Here is a 23,844-nt window from a genome sequence, read left to right as displayed (position 1 = left end):
CACACAATGATGTCCTTATGAACCTATGGACCTTGGAAAAAATAGGGTGGGAGGAGCTGGAACTCAGTGCACCTCCAGCATCCTCACATGGAGGGGAAAGATCTTCCCTGCTGGTTGGTGTCATTTACCAGAGAAGGGTTTTGAAAGGGCTGCAAGACTAGACCCTATGTCTCCTGGCTGACAGTACATGGAGATTGCAGCCAAAGACAATGGGCCCATCAAACTGTAGGTTCTCTCTCACACAGCGATGGGGGTGTGTGATGTGGAACGTAGGCTAAGGAATGGAGGAGGAGGAAATCCCCCACAATGGCAGAGATGCTGCAAGCCCTCAGGACAGGAAACTGTGATCTGAAGTGGCCCCCAGTTGGTGCTTTGCAGGACTGGAGTGAAAGAGCATCCAGCCAATAATGGTAATTTTTCTCCCCCTTTCCCCCCCCCCCCCCCCGTGCCTCACCTGTAATAACTTCTGCAGGTTGCCTGGCTCTGACTGAGTGTAAAGTAGGGACTGAAAGATCAGGAACAGTGGGAGAAGCCTTTTCTCCCTGCTGTGAAGAAGCTGGATTTCCCCCCCCCCCTTAGTTCTCCTTGCAATCCAGTGGCTGGTCTCTCTCCTGAACAGATTTTGGGGCTTGCCTCCTGCAGAAGGCTGTGTACAGTTTAGGCTAGTTAGTGCCTTTAGATAGTGATGGAATATAGGGTCTTGTCCTGCTGACATGTCTTTCTTTCTTTGGGTAAATGATTTTTCAGACTCCACTGAGAAACCAGTAGCATTCAAGCTCTTTTCTCACTGGAAGTCTTATTTCTGGGGTGAGCTGAGATGAATGACTATGCTTATACCATCTTTTCACAGTGTAGGCAGTACAGAGGCCAAATTCCTCACTCCTTACTCATTCAATACTCAGGTTAAATACAATCAGTCTACACAGTCCTACTACCAAGGGTTTAGATATATTCTCTGGTTACCTCATTTACTGGTAGACACAGCCTCTTCTTACTGCAAAAAATGTACTTCACAAAGAGACTCGTGCTGTTGCATGAGCACGAAGGGAAACCCCAATCTCAGATTTAACAGTCACATATGTGCTTTTAAAAATAACATTTCCTTTCAATTATGCCATTTTTATCATCCGATGAAAATATTTTAGTTTTTCACCCTGGATGTTAAGCTGTGGTAACTGATATTTTTCTTTGTTTTGATGTGTGTGTCTTATAGCTCAGTATGGTTACAGTGCATGTTTAAAGCCTGTTATTTAAAACCGTCTGCTCCCAATATGTATCAAAAGCTGAAAGCACCAAATTGAATTTGAGAAAATCCTACCCAGGGATTACTGCGGGTTCCATTTGATTGTGACTGCTTGTCCAAAAGGTGGGTTCTGGGCATCAACGTTTATTTTCCTCATTGGATTTGGCAACATTATGTATTAAAATTGATAATGTTCCCTGATCTGCCTTTCCATTTTTTTGGTTTCTCCTGGTCTCTTATTATAAGTATGCTAGCCCTTTTTATTGACTCATAAAAACCAAGCTTGTTTTCTGATTGAACTGGTAAAAAGTACTGGAAAGTTGGTAATCTGAACTCCACATGAAACAGCTTGCAGACAGATACTGCTGCTGTGGGAGACAAGGAGTGTGTTTCAAATATGAGTTACTTCATTTTTCATCTTATACCACAGGCTGCTGTGTGCTTGCAGCATGCTTGATTGTGTTATTGAATTCCCTCTTTAAAGGTTCAGAAGGTCCATTGTGAGTGAGTGCCAAAGGTTCAGATTTCTCTTTTATCTGAAAAGCTTAAGTTGTTTCCCTATTTACACCCCCAAAAGCAACACTCTTGGGCCAGGCCCCACAGCCTGCTCATTCACTCAGATGCCTGTGAGCATAGTGAACCCTAAGTACATTGATGCCATAGAGGAAGAGATTTTCCCCACTTCCCCTATTGCTCTCTCCCCCAACAGTCCCTGTAGTATTCCTCTAGCCAAACTCAGCACCACCCAGCCCCCCATTAGCATCATTTCTTCCTACAAAAGAGTTTCAACAGTTGGTGTCTTTAGTTCCTTCATGAATCACCTGTACTGGCTGAAGTGCCCCACCACAGAAAGCTGGTGACAGATAGTAGGATGCATCTCAGACCTGAAGCTGCCTGCTGCACATGACCCAGCAGAAACATGGGCATGTTCTGGAAGAAAGGGACCATTCTGGAATCAAAGAAAAGCAATTTAGGATTGGCCAGTTGTCCTAATGCTACTCTGGCAATGCTCCTTTAAGATACAATGCCTTAAGTGCCTCCTCCCTGCCCATGAACCCTTCCCTATTCCCCAGTGATGTCATCTATAGGAATGGGAAGATGATCTAGGTTGGAGGTGTGAAGCCCATTTAATTTCTTATTGAAACTTATGGAGTGAAGTTACAGGTTCTGTTTAGGCACTGGAGAACCAACATTGCTGCCAGCTCACTTTGCTGCATGCGTGAACATTTTAATATTCAATATTTTGCCTTACAAAATGAAATGCTGGCCCAGCTTGTCAGTTTCCCTTATTGTGTGTGGATTGTCTTTTTTCCCCATTTTAACCTCTAATACCAAAAGCTTTTTGGATTACAAATTACATGGAAACCACAAAAACTTAATGGCATTAGGTTTAACTTACTGCTGTGTTTTCTTTGCAAAGCTAAACATACTATGAATTCTTTTTTAAAAAAATTATTGCACATTTTATGCTTCAAACAACACTGAAAGTACATGATTTCCCCCAAAACACACGTGACTCAGAGGAATAAAAACTGCTGTTAGACTTGTAAAAAGCATATTTTTAAAGCTCTAACCCAGTGTAGCGGAAAAGTCTTGTGTGTCTTTCCTCCTTTTATATGAGAATATTAAGTGCAACCCCAACCCTTTAATACAATGTATCATCTGTTTCAAATTGGAAAGAAGTCAACTCTCTAATACAGTAAAAAAACCCATACAAGTTAGTTTTCTAATTGAACTTTCTGGTCTTGTACTGCACACATTAAACCCTGACAATCTGAGACTCAAGGTGGGTGAGGTACTCTCTTTTATTGGACCAACTTCTGTTGATGAAAAAGTAAAGCTTTCAAGTTACACACAACTCTTCCTCAGGTGCATTGTATAGCTGAAAAGCTTGTCTCTTCCACCAACAGAAGTTGGTCCAATGAAAGAGATTACCTCACCCACCTTTCTCACTGATATCCTGGGACCAACATGGCTACAACACTGCGAACAATCTGGCAAGCTCTGGCATTTTGGGGAGCGGGTTAAATGTTTGTAATGACACATAGCTGACTATTGCCATCAGCACAGAGGAAGATCAGTCACCTGCATGCTCTACATTCACACACATTAGTGCGACATTATGGTTGAGAATTGAAACCCATAACAATTAGGAAATTCTAAACTCGTTCTCATAGCAACTGCATCTCAGCAGCACCCAAAAACCGACTCAAAAACTCACCATCAATGCATGCGCAGGATGCGATTTCTCAAACATTTGTAGTTGTGTGGATGGATGACCACAATGGAGTTCGAGGGCTGGCAAGCCAGTAGGAGGTTTAACTATATTTTGGATAGGAAAAAATCAAAGCTAATTTAAGTCAGTGAGATACATCAACTACAGTATAGGTCTATTCAAAGCCCTATCTCCTGTGCAACAGGGATATCTCAGTCAGCTGCCTCTGCATCTGCAACCACTTTATTAAGGATTGCTATGATGTGTATTTGTTAGGGTTATGTGTTAGAAGCTGCCAGAAGCTGGGAGCGGATGACAGGGGATGGATCACTCAATGATTGCCTGGTCTGTTCATTCCCTCTGGGGCACCTGGCATTGGCCACCGTCAGAAGACAGGACACTGGGCTAGATGAATCATTAGACTGACCCAGTACTGTCGTTCTTATGGTCTAGAAGGCCCTGAAGACTTTACAGAAGTTTTAATTGCATAAGGCCTGATTTTCAAAGACCCCGAGCACCTGTGATACCATCTGAATCTCAGATGCTCAACACCTCTGAAAATTACATCCATGAGAGCATGGAGAGAATGAACAAAAAAAATACATTCAATATGGTGGGATCATTCCCTCCCTCTGTGTGTCACTCGGCCCAGCACCCAAGAGGCTAATACAGTTCCAGACTGCATGATATTTTCTGCGGCTCCCCTCTCTGTGGTTGGAACCCTGTCAGCAGAAGCAGCGCCCTGCCCTCCACCCCCAAACATGCAGTGAAAGTATTAATGGTATTAATCCTGTGGCCTTGTTTGGCTGTCCAACACATATGAACACGAGATTCAGCCTAGGGTCATTTTCAGTTGACTTCTCACAATGGGAGAGAGCAACGGGTGCATGTCAGTTGCATTATCTGATGTGCAGCTGAAGTAGTAAGAAAATTTCTTTTCCCCCGAAGCCACTGTGCCTAAATCTGGCAGATAGTGACCAAGTACATTGTGTCCTTTTGTGTTTCCCCCAGCTAGCAGGAAGTCTCATTATTGTTACATATTTTGGCTCACTCCAACCCAAATTTAGAAGGGAAACCAACTTCCAGGGTTCTTTGGTTACATCAGGGCTCAGGCCTATTCCCAGTTCCAATCCCAGCATCAACCCACCAGAAAAACTTCACGAGTGGATTTGCAACAGGATTCAGCCAGAAGAAGAATGGCTTTATTCAAATGGGAACTATGCATACCAGTTTTCCCACACACACAAAAAAGGCAGGGAGCCCCTTTCAAGCCAAACTTGGAAGGGATTATAGTGGTCATACATTGCCAGTTCCCCTCTCTGGATTCTCCCACCCTAGTACAATATACTATGTCTTGAGTTTCCAAAGCTGTAGAGAAATATTTTATTTCCACCCAAATATGCAAACAAACCCTTTCACTGTCAGCTAAAGTGTTCCTGATACGTTCTCTCTTCATATTAGGTTCTCTAAAGCCATTTTCATTTAATTTTCTTATAAAACCAAAATTCTGAGCTCTAACTGCTTCCCAGGCTTCTTCTTAAAAATTATTTTAGTTGACAAGTGAGGGGAAATGTCTTTAAAGAGTGAACTGTAGATTCTTATCCCCTTCTCCCTCAAGCATAGCTAACCCAGAAATGATCAAAAGTTTCTACTGCAGACTGCACTCACAGGGAGAAAAGCTGTAGTCATGATGGTCCAGACTGAGGCTTGGAATGCAAGGAAGAGAACAAATCCAAGCCACTGTATATTTTTCCAGTCCAGGAAATAGGGTTTATGGGAGAAAGTGGCCTTCCTCAGACATAAGTGATCAGTTTCTGTGGGCTCAGACTGCCCTGTATTATATGCCTCATTATTACCCAGTTCAGAGAGTTGGATCTTTAAATCAGCAGAGTTATTAATAAATCAATTTATCAGGCCATATCTCATTTGGTTTTCCTCTCAGTCCCCACTGCCTCTGGGATTTAATGGCATTAAGAGCCAAACCTGGCCTTCAGACATGCACATAAACAAGTGACATAATGCTTTCGGCAATTCAACAGTCTGGCTGCAAAGAAGATCCACAGAAAAAGGCAGGTAAGAGTGCAAATACATATGTAAGAGTGCAAATCCCTTGAATCCCTTTCTTTATTACAGACAGCGGCTTTTAATATCTAATACCCTTACGAGAATTAACTTAATTAAGCCCTCTCCAGACTAGCTCACCACCATTTATGAAAGTATAGACTGGATATCAGGCCTTTAAGAGTCCCGATATCTCCTCAAACAACTTTAGACTGGAAGGGGAGAACTAAAGAGGAAGCACTGAGGGCAGGCAGTTGGACTTTGAGCAAAGCAGAGTGGATAGACAGGGTATAGGAGAAGAGACTGAATTGGCTGAACCTTGCCAAGAGACCTCTCAGGTCAAATTTAGACAGTGTGTTCTAGTTCCTAGGCTTCTCCTAGTTGCGTCTATCACATGTATATGCAGAGAACAAATAAACCATTCAGATGCAGTGATAGTGTTTGTCCTGGGGGAGTGCCCTTTAAAGCTCAATTCTGAGGCCCCTACCAGCGACCTCGCATGCACGGTCCATAAATGGCATCCTCCATGCAGCATGACCTTGCACGTTCAGTGTGTTCAAGGTCATGCTGTGGGAAGGACACCATTCTGAGCCCCAAGTGGCACTGAGTAGGACAGAGCAGCTGATGCTAGAGGGCCAGATCTAGCTTTCAGGGGGCCGCTCACTGCCTCTGGGCGCCCTACGACTGCATGGGTTGCAGGTGCCTACCGCCACCACTGTTCAGAAGCAATCCTGCTCCAAACAATGGGCCCTTGTTTAAGCTGAGTATACAGGCATGAGGTACAGAACTTGGAGGGAAATCCCAGTTCCGGAAACAAAGCCCAGTGGAAAGGGATAAGAGTCCACTGGAATTATGTGAGGGTTGAAGCAGAGTTGACAGAAAGCCTGTCGGGGAGGACTCTGCATCACTCCACGAACTGTGGCAGTTCGGCACCACTCACAACAATGTAAGCAGGCCAGAGGCACAGAAGGCATGTGACTGGGCACAATCTGGACCTAATAGCTCAAAACTGGAGTTGAGGGGGGAAATTTCCATCAAAACACTTTCACAAAAAAAGGCTTTGCCCAAAATTAATTGTCACGATTTTTTTTTTGGTTCATGTTTCCTGTTTGGGTTTTTCCCCTCCTCCCATTTCTCTCACTTTTTCCCTGGGGGGCTGGCACCACAGCACACAGTATGGTGGAGATTCTGGGCAGAGATGCCATAGGCAGCCACAAACAGACTGCCATAATTTAGGTAGAATGTGGACAGCCCTGAGAGCCTATTGGGGGCTGGTCCAGATTCTGGAGCACCTCAGAGCCAAGAAGGCTCTCAAAGCCACCTTAACCCCCTCTCTCCTCTGGCAACAAGTGCTGTGCTGTACTCGTAGCTCCCAAAGGAGTCCATGCTTCCCAGGGTCTAACCAGATTACTCTTGTGCCACTCAACTTAACTTCCTTGTCTGTCCACTCTCATTTGGCCAGAGCCAGAATATCTGCCTCTCATGCCACAGCACTGCTTTCCAAAGGCTATAGAATCATAGAAATGTAGGACTAGAAGGGAACTCATCTAGAGTAGATCATTCCCTTGTGCTGAGACAGGATCAAGTATACCTAGACCATCCTTGACAGGTGTTTGTCTAACCTGTTCTTAAAAACCTCCAATGACAGGATTCCACCACCTCCCTTGAAAGCCTCTTCCAGTACTTAAAACTATCCTTATAGTTAGAAAGTTTTTCCTGATATCTAACTTAACTCTCCTTTTCTGCAGATTGAGCCCATTACTTCTTGTCCTACTTTCAGTGGATGTGGAGAACAACTGATCACCGTCCTCTTTATGACAGTCCTCAACATATTTGTAGACTTATCAGATCCTCCTCTCACTCTTCTTTTCCTCATACTCTTTGTTAACCTTTCCTCCAGTTTTCTAAAGCTTTTCTCATTTTTGTTGCTCTCCTCTGGACTCTCTCCAATTTGTCCACATCTTTCTTAAAGTGTGGCGCCCAGAACTGGACTCAGGACTCCAGCTGAGGCCACACCAGTGCCGAGTGGGATAATTACCTTCCGAGCCTTACATACAACATTCCTTTTAATACACCCCAGGGTGATATTAGCTTTTTTGCAGCTGCATCACACTGCTGACTCACTCAATACGTGATCCACATAGCCCCAAGATCCTTTTCCGCAGTACTACTGCCTAGCCAGTTATTCCCCATTTTGTATTTGTGCATTTGACTTTTCCTGGCTAAGTGCAGTACTTTGCATTATGGCTTCTCTCATAGCCAAGAATCACATCATGGGTTGAAAGGAGAACATTTAAAGACTTGAGACAAAGTTCTGTCCTGTGTTGTACCTGTACAGCCACATGGAAATCAGAGATTGCACAGGTGTAAGGAAGGGCAGAATTTTGCTCCTAAAGTCCAATGCAGAACTTTCAAAGGAGTGGAGAGATGTTCTGAGTTCTTTCTCCTGTTGTCTGTTAGGCACTAGGTATTAAGAGACATTGCTTTCAATCGGAAAACAAACAAACAGGGACATCAAGTCCAGGTTAGGTGGAATTTTGTTTTTGCCTGTGTGTCTGCTTCTTGCTGCAGATCATCCATATAACCAGTCTGCTGAATTGTCTAAGCAGTAATTAGCACTATTCAAGAATGATAACTGCTATGTGCATGGGGATTTGGCAAATGCACATGAGCAAGCCAGTTTCAAATAAGAAGACTGGGAAACACCCTCTTTCTGCTCTATATACTTAGGGGAGGATCCAAAGAGAAATCCATTCAACACTTTCCCCCTCGCCCCCCTCATTGCAACTCTTCAAATCACAAAAACCAGCATCACAACTCACAACTAACGACTATCCGCTCAAACCCTTGAGGTGGTTCTGCTAGCTCAGGTTTGAGGCACACTGGCAGGGGAGCATAGGAGTCTCTAGCATTGTCACTGGCTGCGGGTGTGGGCTCTGGGGGGGCAGGGATGAAGGGTTTGGGCTGCAGGAGGGGGTTCAGGGCTGGGGCAGGGGATTGGGGTGCAGGGTCCCAGCTGTGTTTTCCACGGCTCCCAGGAAGTGGCCGTGAGGGCCCTGTAGCCCCTAGGAGCATGGGCAGCCAGGGAGGCTCTGCACGCTGTCCTTGCAACCACAGATGCCACAGCTCCCATTGGTCACGGTTCCCGGACAATGGGAGCTGCGAGCTGGCACTAGGGGCAGGGGCAGCATACGCAGCCTTCTTGGCTGCCCCAGTGCCTAGGAGCTGCAGGGACCTAGCGGCTGCTTCCAGGAGTTGCTGCCTTAACTCCGGCACCCCTGCTGCACCGCTAACTGGACTTTTAATGGTCCGACTGGCGGTGCCGACCGCAGCCACCAGGGTTCTTTTTCGACCAGGCGTTCCAGTTGAAAACTAGACACCTGGCAACCCTACTCTGGTCCCTGCCAAGAACTGAGCTGGTAAGGCCTGGCAGCTTACCAACTTTTATTTGAGCCTACTTGGCTCTGATTGGCTGCTTCCATGAGGCCTCTCTAGGCAGCCTGGAGGAACCACCTTTGCTGTTCCTTGCCTGTCATTTCGCTGCTTTCCAGCACAGGGCATAGTAGGACGTCAGGGCACCCTGTAGGGAGCCACAAAGGCCAAGTATGTCCAGTCACATACTTTCTATGCTTATTAAATTAATAGATTATTACAGATTGAAGCCGATCCACAATCTTTAGCAACCACTTTATGTAACACACCACTCTGAAAGACAACCAACAATACTGCTTCCACCAAAATAAACCTACTTATAGAAATTGTGGAGCTAAAATATTAGTGTTGTTTACCACTAAAGAATACAAACCCCATTTACATGAAAACTGGTCATCATGCTCAAGAGAAAGGCAGATTTCTCTCTCTCTCTCTCTCTCTCTCACACACACACACACACACACACACACAAAATGTTTGGGTGTGCTTGGATCCAGGGTTTTGATTCAGGGTACAGCTAGTTAGTCATGTTAAAGAGCAATGAAATCACAGTAATGCCCATTATATGGCCCACTGTCAAGGTGAAGGAGCATTATCCATAGCTGTTTCATTATAAAGTAAACTTTGTTTCCAGTGTCAGACTCTGAACATCATGGAAGCTGTTGGTGCTGCTTTCTGTAATAGCAGCATTAACTTTTCCTGCTGCTGGGATTTGCAACTATTGCCTTCTTATTTGACTTAGAAGAGGTTTTAAGATGAGAGCCGTGGTTGCTTTAGGCCTGGTAATACTCAGTAGTAAAATAAATGTTCTATTATATTTTTAAAGGGGCTTCCTATGGCAGCAACATTACTTCATTTGTATAACTCAAATGACTCAACAGTGCTGCTGCCTGAATACAACAGACTTATATGCCACCTAGGCAACTACAGAATGTGCCATACTTAGTCTGCCAGCCAGAGTGTCACCACAGTCCCCCATCTGTAGGCCTGTCTGATGCTGGTGCCAGTGGTTTGTGGCAGAAGCTGAATTCCCTAATGGCTCTCTCCTGCTCCATGTTTGGAAAATTGCATGTCAGTTCCTCTTGACTTCTCAGTCCACGTAGGACACTCATCAGAACCCAAAGAACCACCCAAACGAGCAGGGGAGGCAGATGGATTGGGAAGGTCATGTGTAACTCAGAGGTGTGGAGGCCCTGAGTATAGGTTGTAAGAGAGCAGACGAGAACCTACATCTGTTACTTCATGCAGATCAGGCAGAGACTGTGGATAGCTGCTGCTCAAGCCACAACGTCCACACTCCTATTTTTAACATGTTAGTTCAAGCCAAACTAGCCCAAGTCTATCTACCCAGGCTAGGAGGCTCGCTCCTGTGTTATCTTGTGAATTCATGTCTAATGTGCTCTGCTTTTAAAGGCACTCTCAGCTGCAGTGTAGACATACTACATTTTACAGATGAGAACTGAGGTACAAAGTGATGTGCCCAGGGTCACACAGGGAGTCTGTGGCAGAGTCAGGAAATGAACCCTCATCTCTTGAACCCCAGTCCAGTGCCTTCAACACAAGACATTTTATTATTGTTAAAAATATCACATTTAATTGGGATCACTTTACACAGACACACATTCTTTGCATGACTGTATGCTTACCACACCCTCCAGCTCCTCTGGCTGAGGAACGAAAAGGAAAACAAGCCAAATTCAATGAAGTTACACCAAGGATTAATTTGGGTTTATATGTTTATTCTGCTAATACTTTAGGGTAGCTCAATGAGTGAGGGCTATGGGATAAACTAAAGAAACCAATTCCTAAAACAATAAAAAAAAAGTGGAGACAGAAAGTTTTTAAAAAAAAAAAACTAAACAGAAAGGTCCGTTTGGTTTGGCTTTAATCTTGTGTGCCATGGGGATTTTTTTTCAGTTGAGTGTGAGTGCAGTTGTGGTTGAATGCTGGTTTATTTATGTATGCATGTGTTCAGGAAGTGCCAAGGGTAACTGCTCAGTGTTTAACCAAAGCACTGTAATTCTTTCAGTGCTCTCTGGTCACATGATGGGTTTGATCTCTTCAGGCCACTAGATGTTCCATACATACATCTGTCTGGTTCTCTAGAACTACTACAACAATCACCACAGTACATAATTCTTTGACTTGTGATTTGGTGTTTTCCCTGATTGACTGTTAGTGTCTCTGGCCTCTTGGGAAACCACCTGACTCTGTGCCGGATTGTCTCCCATTCTGGGAAGAAAAGGCTTTTGATTGATACCGATTTTGCATTATTTTGTTTTATGACTCTGTACTTGTACCTATATAGTGTTCACACAGGTAAGTGCACAGCCCCCTATCATCCCACCACTTTCCTGCATGGAGGAGAGTACCTACTGGTAAGCATGATGGAAGAGGAACAGCAGGGCTTGAGGGTAATTCCCCAGCTCCTGCAGTTCTACCTATCACTCAGAAGCCCTTCAGAGGGCTGTGCAGACCGGGAGAGGGCAAAGCCACTTTCTGCAGTATCACTGTCCCCATTCTGCACGTCACAGGGAGCGTTACCTTATGTAATGAACCTCTTTGCAGACTGAATGCCCAGTTGAGAAGGCAGGGTTTGGATGTAACTGTGAGGGCACAGAATGGCTCCTACTGAGAGAGCCATGAATCAGAGATTGTCTGCTTCAGAGATGTATAGGATTTCCCTGAAGACCATGTGACATCTATGGGTTCAGAGGCCCAAACCTCCTGTGAATGCCAGAGGGTTTGCTCTGCCCACTGACCCTTGGGACAGGACAATTCAGAGGACAGTCCAGGATGTTAACCTCAGAGTAAAGGTTTTTAAAGTGTCCAAATCCCATTAAAATATAATGATATTTAGGCACCTAAATCACTTAAGTACTTCAGAATTTTACCCATAATCTCCACTTGAATTTGTTATTGTCCCTCAGGCTTCTTTCTGGGAGGGAACCTACATTAAGGTAGTTGGTACAGTTGCGTTGTTTATTTACAATCAGCTACTCAGGATTGCTGATCAATGTGCAGTCCTTGTTGCATGCAACACACTCTGACTATGGGCCTGTGAAAACTGCACAATCAAGCTCACCCTGATACAACCTGCAGACAAAATAACCAAGCAAAGCAGGGGGATTCCAGTGCAGCTGAATAGTTTAACAGAAACAACATGGGCTGGGGATTAACCACTTGAACAGTTTGAAGGGAAAACATTTTTAGTTAGAATTCTTAACTTCATGGCTCCTCACACAGATTTTCTTTTCCTAATGGAAAAATGAATGTTGATCTTACAATACTTGTAGCTACAAATGAAAATAAAGTTCAGTCATGCCAGGTTGGACGGACACTCTGGTCAAGGTACAGAGCCAACTGTAATGCACACCAGTCACAACCTCAGTGGAGAAACGCTGCATCTCAGCAGATTAACCTGAGTTTGAAGTTTTTATTTGACAAGATGTTATTTAAAGACTTTTTTTGAGTTTATGGTTGGTTTGTTTTTGTTTTTTAATTTGGAGTTACAGGCTTAATATCTATAATAAATCTGGTGTAGCAATAATCACATGCAGATTAAGTGAATTTTTAATATGTTTTCAGTGCAGAATAACTGACAAGGTGTCTTGGGCTGAATCTTCCGTGAGTTATGGGGGAGAGTTAGCAACCTGACTTGCATTAGCATCAATGGGAAACTTCCCTGTCCACAGATTGGTTATAATCTGAATGTGCAACACCAATTGGGCAAGTAGGGTAAGAACCCATTTGGCTCTTTAAATAATGGTTCACACCGTGTGCACGGTGCTAAAAATGTAGCTGCTTGTATTGAATCAGTGCAGTTTAAATGTGGCTTCATAGGGGTGGGGGGAAACAGTGTGACTAGAAATGTGAAATATGCTGTAACTGCAGATGATCTGAACTGATAGTATAAGATGTGTTGTGGAACCAGAGGTGTGTTTAGATTTGATGAGTGATAGTGGCACACGCCCAAATGTCTGTCAGCATTACCCATTACTGATTACATGTTCTATGTTAAAATTCAGATGAATGGCTAAGGCACCAAAGTAGACCCCCAGCCCAGGTTGAAAATGCCCTGGGTTGTTACAGCTGATATTCTGCAGTGACACCTCATTTATACTGAACCTATTCTAGGTGATTATGACTGCACTTTCTATGCACCAAAAATAAATTCAAACTGTAGTGCCAGGGCATTCTCTTTATCATTGCGCCTTGTGATTGCGATTTTTGCAAGCTACCTTCATTTCATAATAAATGGAGCTAAAAAGGTAGGTTTCATAAGGAAGGATTTTTTTAAATTTGCATATTTTAATGAAGAAGCCTTTGTAGTCATTAAGATTTAAAAGCAGCTGTGTAAAAAACCTGTCCGAGTAGTAAGGGTTGCTACATTTTGAGAAAGCTGACTGAATTTCTATAGATATAGAAAATGGACAGCTACATAGGTTACAGCACAATTATTTATGTAGTGTCCATTATCTATGGGTTAACTATTCTGAGGGGAGAAAGCATGGTCATGTGGATAGGGCACTGGGGTAGGAGTCAACAGAGTTGGGTCGGCCACCAGTCTGTTGCCCTCACCTCAGTTTCCCCAGCTAAAAAATGGGGATAACAATACTTGCCCCTCCTTTGTGCAGCACCTTGATCTACAGAAGAGAGTTAATTAATTATTATTAAGAAGTTGGGTTTGACCTGTAAGATCCTAAATAGCCTGGTACTTTCCTGCTTGAGAGATGGCCTCTTTTCCAGGTGCTGTACTCTCACCATTGTGATCAGCAGAGGTTCTTGAGCTGGAGTACATAAAGCGGCACTGCCAGCATGGCGCTCTCCATGAGGGATCCTGACTTTGGAAGCTGCTCCAGGCCTCATTTCAAAATAGCCCAAACCTCTACATTTCAGACTGCTGTGAGATCTATCTATTGACCTAGGCCTTGCGGGGAGGGACAGGCACAATATCATTTATGGAGGAGGAAGTTACTGTTTGGGTTGGATTTTATTGTAGTTTCTTTTTTTTTTTATTATTTGGGGTTTGATCTGCTTGTGTTTATCATTTTGGCAAAGGTGCCTAGAGCCTAGACTTGGTGCTTGTGTATACATATGCAGAGTTATAAATCAAAACAAACAAGGAACATTCATCTCACCCATCTCACTCACTGTTATATAAGGAGCCAAATGGGTTCTTAGATCATAGAATGTCAGGGTTGGAAGGGACCTCAGGAGGTCATCTAGTCCAACCCCCTGCTCAAAGCAGGACCAATCCTCAAATGGCCCCCTCAAAGACTGAACTCAAAACCCTGGGTTTAGCAGGCCAATGCTCAAACCACTGAGCTATCCCTCCCACATCAGACTGCTGTAAAGCATTTGACTTAGTATTGCACAACATTTTGACTAAAAAACTATAATATAAAATTAATGTAGCACTCATGAAATGCATTAAAAACTGGCTAAGTGATAGACCTCAAAATGTAACTGTAAACAGGGAATCAAGTAAGTGTGTTTCCAGAGGGGAGCCACAGGAATCCATTCTTGACCCTATACTAGTCAACATTTTGAAAATAAAACTCATTACTGATAAAGTTTGCAGATGACACAAAAATTAGGGAAGTGGTAAATAATGAAGAGGACATGTCACTCATTGAGAGCAATCTGGATCACCTGGTAAACTGGATGCAAGCAAACAACATGTGTTTTAATAAGGCTAAATGTACACATCTAAGAACAAAAGAATGCAGGCCATATTTATAGAATGCAGGACTCTATCCTCAGAAGCAGTGGTTCTGAAAAAGATTTAGGGGTCGTGGCGGATAATCAGTGGACCATGAGCTCCCAGTATGACACTGTGGCCAGAAGAGCTAATGCAATCCTGGCATGCATAACCAGGGGAATCTTGAGTAAAAGTAGAGAGGTTATTTTACCTCTATATTTGGCACTGGTACAAATTTGTTAGTTTCTAAGGTGCCACAAGTACTCCTGTTCTGTTTGGTGGAATACTATGTCCTGTTCTGGTGCTCACAATTCAAGGATTGTTGATAAATTGGAAAGGGTTTAGAGAAGAGCCATGAGAATGATTTAAGGATTAGAAAAAGTGCCTTACAGAAAGAGATTCAAGCAGCTCAATCTACTTTGTTTAACACAGAGAAGATTATGCGGTGACTTGATTCCAGTCTATAATTATCTACATGGGGAAAAAATATTTAACGGTGGTCTCTGCAATCTAGTAGCAAAAGGTATAAAATGATCCAAAGCCTGGAAGCTGAAGTTAGACAAATTCAGACTGGAAATAAGGGAAAAAAATTTTTTGACGGTGATGGTAATTAACCACTGAAATAATTTTCCAAAGGTCATAGTTGATACTTCATCACTGACATTTTCTAAATCAAGACTGAATTTTTTTCTAAAAGATACTCTCTAGGAATTATTTTGGGGAAGTTCAATGGTCTGTGTTATTACAGGAGGTCAGACTGTTGGATCAGAATGGTCCCTTCTGACCTTGGAATCTATGAAGCACCAGAGCCCACTTAACATAACATCTGATGGTTACAGTACCTTCTCACTGGTGAAGACCTCCAAATGTGATACCAGCTCTTCTATTGTTCTCTCCTTTTCTGCCAGCTGAACTTTTTGTGTTGCACATTCAGATTATAACCAATCTGTGGACACCTCTCTGATTTTCTTCTGCATACTGTGCCATGGAGAAAACAAGATTAGAACCCACATCTCCCTGTTCAACAAGCACAGTCCCTACCACTTGAACTATAAGAGCATCTTTGTTGGCTGTTAGCAGTATAATGCACATGGGTCACAGTTGAGTAGCACTGACTCTAACCAATAGAGACGAGTGGTCCATAAAATACAGTAGACAGTTTGTTACCCTATGCCTATCTGCAGAGCCGGCTCCAGGCACCAGCTGACCAAGCACTCGGGTTTGGGGTTTTTTGCGGGGGGGCGGGCTTTGGTTCGGCAGGGCGGTGCTGGAGGGGTTTGTTTGTTTGTTTGTGTTTTGGCCCGGCAGCGCTGGGGTTCAGCAGCGCAGCGCTCAGGAGGTGGGGGCTTGGGTGGCATGGCGCGGCGCTCAGGGGTGGGGTTGGGCGGCGCAGCACTCAGGGGGGCTTGGGTGGCGCAGCGCTTGGAGGGGGCGGGGGCTTGGGCAGCACCACGCGGCGCTCGGGGGGGCGGGGGCTTGGGCGGCGCAGCACTCGGGGCAGGGGCTTGGGCGGCGCAGCGCTGGCGGGGCGGGTGGCTTGGGCAGCGCAGCGCGGTGCTCGGGGGGCGGGGGCTTGGGCGGCGTGCAGGCTCCCAAAGGAAACAAGATAGGGGCAGTTGATTCTTGCCTGAAGCTGCAGTAATTTCATGGCTACAGCACGTATATTAAGAGGCTGTCTTGAGGTTAACACATAGAACCAGCTGTCATAAACAGATAGTTAAGGGTTAAGGTCTCTTTTACCTGTAAAGGGTTAACATGCAGTACCTGATGACCACCTGACCAGAGGACCAATCAGAGACAAGATAATTTCAAATCTCTGTGGAGGGAAGCCTTTGTCTGTGTCCTTTGTGTAAGTGTTCGTTCTCTCTTTGGATCTAAGAGAGGCTAGTCATGTCTCCAAGTTCTCCTGGAGTAGTTCATACTATTCAATAGTGAGTATTAATTAGAAAGGCGGATTAGTCTTATAATTTGATTTCTACATTTGCAATTGTGTGTTTGCTGTTACTTTGCTTTTACTGAGAAAGAAAGGGGGAGGGGGAATGCTCTCCAGGTTTATAGGTTAGACTCTGTGTATTGTTCCATCTTGGTTACAGAGACAGTTACTTTATTTTTAGTCTTTAATAAATCTTTTCTGTTAAGAACTTGGTTAATCTTTCTTTGGGTGGATTCTCAGAGAAGGGGGAGGGGGAGGCATCCCTCTGTAGTTAAATCCCGGTATCTCTCCAAGGAAAAGGGAGGGGGGAGGAAGCAGGGGGAATGGTTTATTTCTCCTGGGTGTAAGAACTCCATGGATTTGGGGCTCTTGGGATCCCCAAGGATTTTGGGGAAGGACTGTGTCCCAATCCACGTACCTGATTGGGTGGTGGCAGCTTTTACTAGATCTAAACTAGGATTTTTAGTTTAGAGGGAAACCAGTGCAGGTCCCCACATTGGAACCCAACAGCTCCAAGTGGGGGTGAGACCTATGACACCAGCTAACAGAGATACATGTTCTATTCCTAGCTCAGTCCCAGACTTTTTTGCATATTCTTGGCCAACCTCTTTGTGCCTCCATTACCCTCTTTCTAAAATGGGACAGTGACATTTACCTAGCGTAAAAGAGGGTGTGAGGCTTAATCCACTAATGTTTATGAAGTGCTTTGTGATTCTTGGAATAAAAGCACTACAGAAGTTGTGAGCATTATAATTAGGGCCCTACCCAATTCACGGCCATGAAAAACGCGCCACAGACTGTGAAATCTGATCTCCCCCTGTGATATCTGGTCTTTTCTGTGCTTTTACCCTATATTATACAGATTTCACCGGGGAGACCAGTGTTTCTCAAATTGGGGGTCCTGATGCAAAAGGGAATTGCAGGGGGTTCACAAGGTTATTTTAGGGGGGTCGCGGTATTGCCACCTTTACTTCTATGCTGCCTTCAGAGCTGGGCAGCCAGAGAGTGGCGGCTGCTGACTGAGGGCCTAGCTCTGCAGGCAGCAGCGCAGAAGTAAGGGTGGCAATACCATACCAGGCCATCCTTACTTCTGCGCTGCTGCTGGCGGCAGCTCTGCCTTCAGAGCTTGGCTCCTGGCCAGCAGCCACCATTTTCCAGCTGCCCAACTCTGAAGGCAGTGCGGCCATCAGCAGCAGCACAGAAGTAAGGGTAGCAGTACCGCAACTCCCTCTACAATAACCTTGCGACCCCTCCCCAAACTCCTTTTTGCGTCAGGACCCCTACCATTACAACACTGTGAAATTTCAGATTTAAATAGCTAAAATCATGACATTTACAATTTTTAAAATCCTATGACCGTGAAATTGACCAAAATGGACAGTGACTGTGGTAGGGCCCTAATTATAATCTCTACATTGACTCTAATACATCCCCTTTTCATGTCAAATACATCACTTTTTAAACTGGTTCATAGGCATGGACTCACAACAGATGTATTGTGAAGAGACGTATGCTGGCATCTTGCAATGGCGCATGGAGAATAATAACCACTGCCATACCAGACAGCCTGCTTGCACACTGGAAATGGCATTCAATCCAGGTAACACAGACACCGGTTAAAAGGGGGAATCACCTACGGTACTGGCCTGGGACTCAAGCTATGTGGGTTAAATTCCCAGCTCAACCACAGACTACCTGAATCTTGCTGAATCTCTCTGTGCCTCAGGTAGTCCCCCAATCTGTGAAATTATGATGACAATAATAATAATAATAATAATACTGCCTTTGTTGCATCAATTGAGACTGTAAACTCCTTGGGGGCAGAAATTGTCTCTTATGCTTGTTCAGTGCCTCATACAATGGGGCCCCAATTTTGGTTGGGGTCTCTAGGCACTACTTTAATAATATTTTATTAATCCACATGGTTTAATGGAAGAGTGACTGCAAGCTGTCTTTTTTCACACAGGTTTGAATTGTATTTGACAGCAGTTCCTGCAGGGATTTTCTTGCTTGTTTGTTCCTACCAGAGGTATTTATCGATGCTATGAGGCTTTCCTGCTTGACAATCTCAGCTCAAATAAATAATGTCGACAATTTCAAATTAAGGACCTGGGAGCTCTGCCTGAGCAAGGATTGTGGGGATCAAGAACCTGATTTTTTAAAAGCAAGTGTGTGTTAGAAATCTGGGCTCTAACTTTTATATTAATTTTTGTGACCCTGCCTGACACCACCTTTTGCAGCCTCATCAAATAAGCCCTTTTTGTTAATCTTTATGTGCCCCTCTTTTGCCTCTGCCTAGCAATACACAGTACCTCTACTGTTACAGCTCCTGGCCTTTCACACAGGCCTCAGGGCCTTGAAGTGTTGTCAGCTTGTAGCAAAGGGCATGTATTTTATAGAACCTTCGTAGAGCAGAAATATTTTCAATAATGAATACTTCACAGAGCTACAGTAGAAAACCCTTGGATATACAAACAGGTTTAGTAATACATTATAATAAGTTTCCAGTTATAAATATTTTACTTTTGTTATTTATTATCTGGCATTTTAAAGCATGTTTTACAGCTATTTAAAATCATGATATTGCGAGCCAAAGCCTGCAAACCTTATTTAAGGCCAAGTCTTGCTTGCCTTTCTCATGTGAATACTCTCATTGAAGTCAATAGGAGTTTTGTGTAAAGGTTGTAGGCCCAACGCTACTCACATGAGTAGACCTACTGAAGTCAGTGGTGCTATTGTATGGGTAAGAATTACTCACATCACATAAGCAAAGGCTGCAGGATTGAGCCCCAGTGTGCTTCGTAGAAACTGGTTATATGTACTGTCTGTTAAAAAAAATAAACAATGTATTTTATAACATAAAGGGTATTATAAAATGCCTTGTTGATTAATTAAAAATATAGCAGCATATAACAATGATTTCATAAAAATTAATATATCAGGCCAAATTCTGTTGTCATTTACTCTGGTGTTAATCTGCAGTAACTCCACTGAAATCAACGGTGTAGCCAAAAGCCAAATTTGGCCCATCATTCCTAAATAGAACCTTAATATTAAATTTTACTTGGGATTTCCTTTTTTGTCAGTGTGTAAAAAAAATAGCGCTTTCTTTGTGTTCTTTTTAAATTAAAGGAATCATGCTGTTTTACTGAGGTTAAAAAAATTGTGAAGTTATATGAAAAAAAATTATTTTCTAATAAAATTGTCTATGGGATACAAAGCAAGCTGCCATCTGAAGTCTTTTGAAACACTGACTCAAATTTTAATCTCGATCACACCAGTTCTAATCCAGATTAACGCCACTGTGTAAATGATATTAGATTCTGGGCTTTATATGAAAATTATAGAGCTACAGTATACTAAAAATAGTGGGGTCAAAGTGATAATCCTCTGTAGAAAAGGAGAATGCTAACAAATATCTACCAATCAGGCAACACATACCATTTTTCAAAATGCTAATAAAAAGATTAATAGCACTGCTTTGACATCCTAAAGCCTTTTGGAAACTCTTCCTATTAAAAACACATTATAAATCATTTTTAGAGAGAAAGCAAGTCCTATTTAATCAAATAAATTACAATGGAATCTTGATAACATTTAATGAAACTTGATGTATTTAGAATAATTGTAACTGTTGCTGAATTAGTCAGTTCTGTATGCCTCTTTACAAACCGCATTACTTTGGAAGCTTAACAGAGGACTGGAATTAGCAAAAGAAGACTATTCTTTCACCTCATTTCTGCTCATCTTGGATCCAGTCCTACTCCCAGTGAAGACAATGGCAAAACTCCCAGAGACCGCAAGAAGATTAGGAGCAGACACTTTGATAGGAACACATAACGGAAGGCCTGATTCAAACCCCATGGAAGTCAATGGGGAACTCCCATTAACATCAATGGGTTTTGGATCCGGCCCATATTGAGTAAAAGTCCACAAAAGAAAAGTCACGAAACACTGTAGGGAGCTGAGACTGCATTGGTTCCATGATGTGCAAAGAGGCACAGAATGGAGTTTTTCTTTGCCTAACCTACGGTGCGTAAACAGATATTGCAGATGGCCATGGAGGATCCTGCACACGTTTTGATCCACATCCCACACCCGCTACAAATACCAGACAAGCGTAGAGGATATTGGGCATGATTAGGGGCAGAGGATGGATGTGTCTGGACAGAACCAAGCATATATTTTTCATCTGAAATCAAATGCACTAAAAGCAACCAAAAAACAGCAGTGGAAAACTCTCTGTCTATAACAAGATGCAGAGAAACTACAGCCCAATGGAAAGAAGTCCTGGGTTCTAATCCCAGCTCTGCCACTGCTATGGTTGCTTTGTGGCCTTGAGCAAGTCACTTAATCACTCTGTGCCTCCATTTTTCCATCTGTAAAGCAGGCATAACAGCAGTGAGCCATCTCAGTGGGGCATTGTGAGGATTGTTAAAACATTACTTTGAACACACAAAGTTCTATACAAATGCCAAGGCTTGTTATTTGGATCTAGACCAGGATTGGAATGTTTCTGAAGTTTGCGGATATGTTCATATCCAGAGTTTTGCTTTCACTTAAAGGGTACTGGGCCAGCACCAAAGTTCTGGAGAGAATTAAAGTTCTGGGTTGGTAGGATCCTTGGGGTTGTGTGGAAAAGTCCCACTGGAAACCAAGAAGCGGGAAAGGTGACAACAATATTTTACCCTTCCAGGAATTCCCACAACTGACATTAAAAAATGCAGCGATACATTCTTTGCCATTATGCACATAATCATTTTGGGGTCTGATGTTCCTCCCACTGAAGTACAAGGGAGAAATTATACATCATATACAGTGAAAATTTTGGCATCCATTCCTCCCACATATTTCATTGGGAGGAAGGAATTAAATGCCAAAACCCAAAATGAGCATACTGGACATATCCCTCAAAACCATAACTCATTCCATGGCATGGCACTCATTGTACACTCGCACTGACCTCCATCCCACGCGACACAAACCCAGCAGTCGCCCTCCAATTACCAAGATAAATTATTGCTATTTAAAATTCTGACTGTGAAACTGACATTATGGAAGAGTTTATGTAGGTAAAAAAAAAGTGTAATCCATTATTTAAGATTCCTTCTACTCTATTTATTTGTGGAGTCCTCTTTACCAGAGTTTTGTCTCAGAGAAGCTGGCATCACTCACACACTGGACATCAGTAGGTTGAGAACACTGAGTAACATAGGGTAGATATTTGTGGGGGCCTTTATCTGATCTTCATGTTTGTGTGCACAAAACTGTGCATGTTTGCGCTCTCCTATCACCTGCCCTTTAAATCATGCACTCCCGGGTGTTAAAATTTGCACTCACAAACCTCATCAGGACAACTGCAGATGCAAATTTTAATGCTAGCATGCACAGATGTTAGATATTGGTTGCACCTATTAAGTAAGACTGATCTTTGAAAATGTAGGCCCATATAGCTTTGATTAGAAGCTGCACCAATAAGTTTTAATAGAAGCTTTTATTGTTAAAGCAGAATGTACAACTGAAACCTTATCCTTAACTCAATACCACTTTGGCTTATATTTGCCTCATGGTACTTCAATGTTGCAGTAGTCTATTATTTATTAGTAGTAATTATTTGTACTGCAGTAGCACCTTGGAGCACCACTAATGGACCAAAACCCCACCGTATTTCTCAACCTGTTCCAGGTGGCGGCCCCTTATTCAAAGTCAAAAATTTTCACAATCCCCTTACACTTGCTATAAAGTAAGAGTAAAAATGTATCAATGATAACAATGATCAGCCTATAGAATTTGTGTGTGTGTGTTTTGGGATGTTGACAGAGAATACTTCAAGAGTACCAGTGTGTGGAGAGCCAGGAATAAGATTTTCTTTGCTTTAGATTGTCATACAATTGTCAACACCTTGTGACCCCCGATTACCTTTTTGTGATGCCTCCCAGAGGGTCACAACTCACTAGGTTTAGAAACACTGTGCTAGACACTGTAGTATGCATTTCCTTTAGCCATGCTACTTTATGCTGTGATCACATCAGATTTCACAAGGTAAGGTCAGGTCAGAATCTGGATGAGAGACCTCCAGGTGCAGGAGGAACTGGTGATGATGGTTCAGTAGATGATGTTTTTCTCTCTGACTTTGCATTTAACCAATGGCAGCTACAATACTGCTGCAAGTACCATTTTTCAGGTGAGATTTAAGCCCCCTTCTTTCCAAATAACAAATTTTAATCGCTACCTGCACATAGAAGGTGTTAATAGAATCCCATCATTCATACCACCATTGCAACTTCTTATTACACAAATAATCCTCTCACATAAGTGATTCCCACTAGCTTTAATGGTATTGCCTACATGACTGAGGATTTCTCATGAGATTAAGGATTTTAGGATGAGGATCGTAGTTCCTGCTTTTTCTCCCATTGAAGTCAAAGAGAACTTTGCCATTGATTTCAGTGGGAGCAGGATCTGGCCCATAGAAGCATTGATAAAAAGAAATATAGTAATCCTCTAATCTAAGATAATATCTACAAAGGTGCTGAGCATCTGTCACTACCACTGACATCACTGGGACTTTCAGGTGCTCAGCACTTCTGAAAACAAGGTCACCCTCATTTAGGTGCCTAAATACAACATAAAATGCCTAAGTTTAAGCACTCAGGGTTTAAAATAAAAAATCTCAGCAGATGATCCACAAATGAAAGTGTAGAAAGTGTATGTTGCTATTTTATTTTTATTTTTTAACTATTTGGTTTATTTTGGGGATTACATATTCTTGAATTTCCTGTGTCTCATTTATTTCAGTGTTGGTCTGAGGCAGATGGTATAATTTTCCTTTAAACAGCATGGAACATCTGGAAGCTGGGCTATATGTGCCACAGATTTGTGTTTTCTTATTTTTATGGGACCAAACTCCTTGAGGGATCACCCAAAATCCACATCAGGTTCTTGGGTACAGATGTTTACCAAGGGATCTTTACCCTAGCAAATATATTTATATAAACACATGTTGGCAGTTGGCTTCCTATCAGCTCCACATCAGAGGAGGGTGAATTTCTCCACCACAGGGATAGAATAACATGCATGGGTAAAATGAACCTCACTGAAGTGGTTTTGGGACAGAAGGAATTAAATGCGCTAGGCACTGCACAAAACGTAGTCTTCTTGGCCAAATCAAACCCCTTTCTGCAGCTCTACTATCTGAGATGAGAAAGATGTGGATTTGAGTTTAAGCACACTTTGGAGTTTGGAAGAATCCATGA

The 23,844-nt window shown here is 43.0% G+C and overlaps 1 long non-coding RNA gene across 2 annotated transcripts in view; it reads right to left on the bottom strand.

Annotated features, from left to right (window-relative positions):
- LOC120403011 overlaps window positions 1-23,844 on the bottom strand; it is a 40,117-nt gene that overhangs the window by 3,227 nt on the left and 13,046 nt on the right. For both annotated transcript variants that reach the window (XR_005597415.1, XR_005597416.1), the window contains 4 exons: window positions 19,347-19,413; window positions 15,498-15,633; window positions 3,465-3,565; window positions 2,065-2,192 (listed from right to left, as the gene is read on the bottom strand). This is a non-coding gene — a long non-coding RNA (uncharacterized LOC120403011). The remainder of the gene's footprint in view (window positions 1-2,064; window positions 2,193-3,464; window positions 3,566-15,497; window positions 15,634-19,346; window positions 19,414-23,844) is intronic.

This window comes from Mauremys reevesii, linkage group 4 (genome assembly GCF_016161935.1).
Source record: "Mauremys reevesii isolate NIE-2019 linkage group 4, ASM1616193v1, whole genome shotgun sequence".
Lineage (NCBI taxonomy): Eukaryota > Metazoa > Chordata > Testudines > Geoemydidae > Mauremys > Mauremys reevesii.
This window is presented reverse-complemented; position numbering and strand designations above follow the sequence as displayed.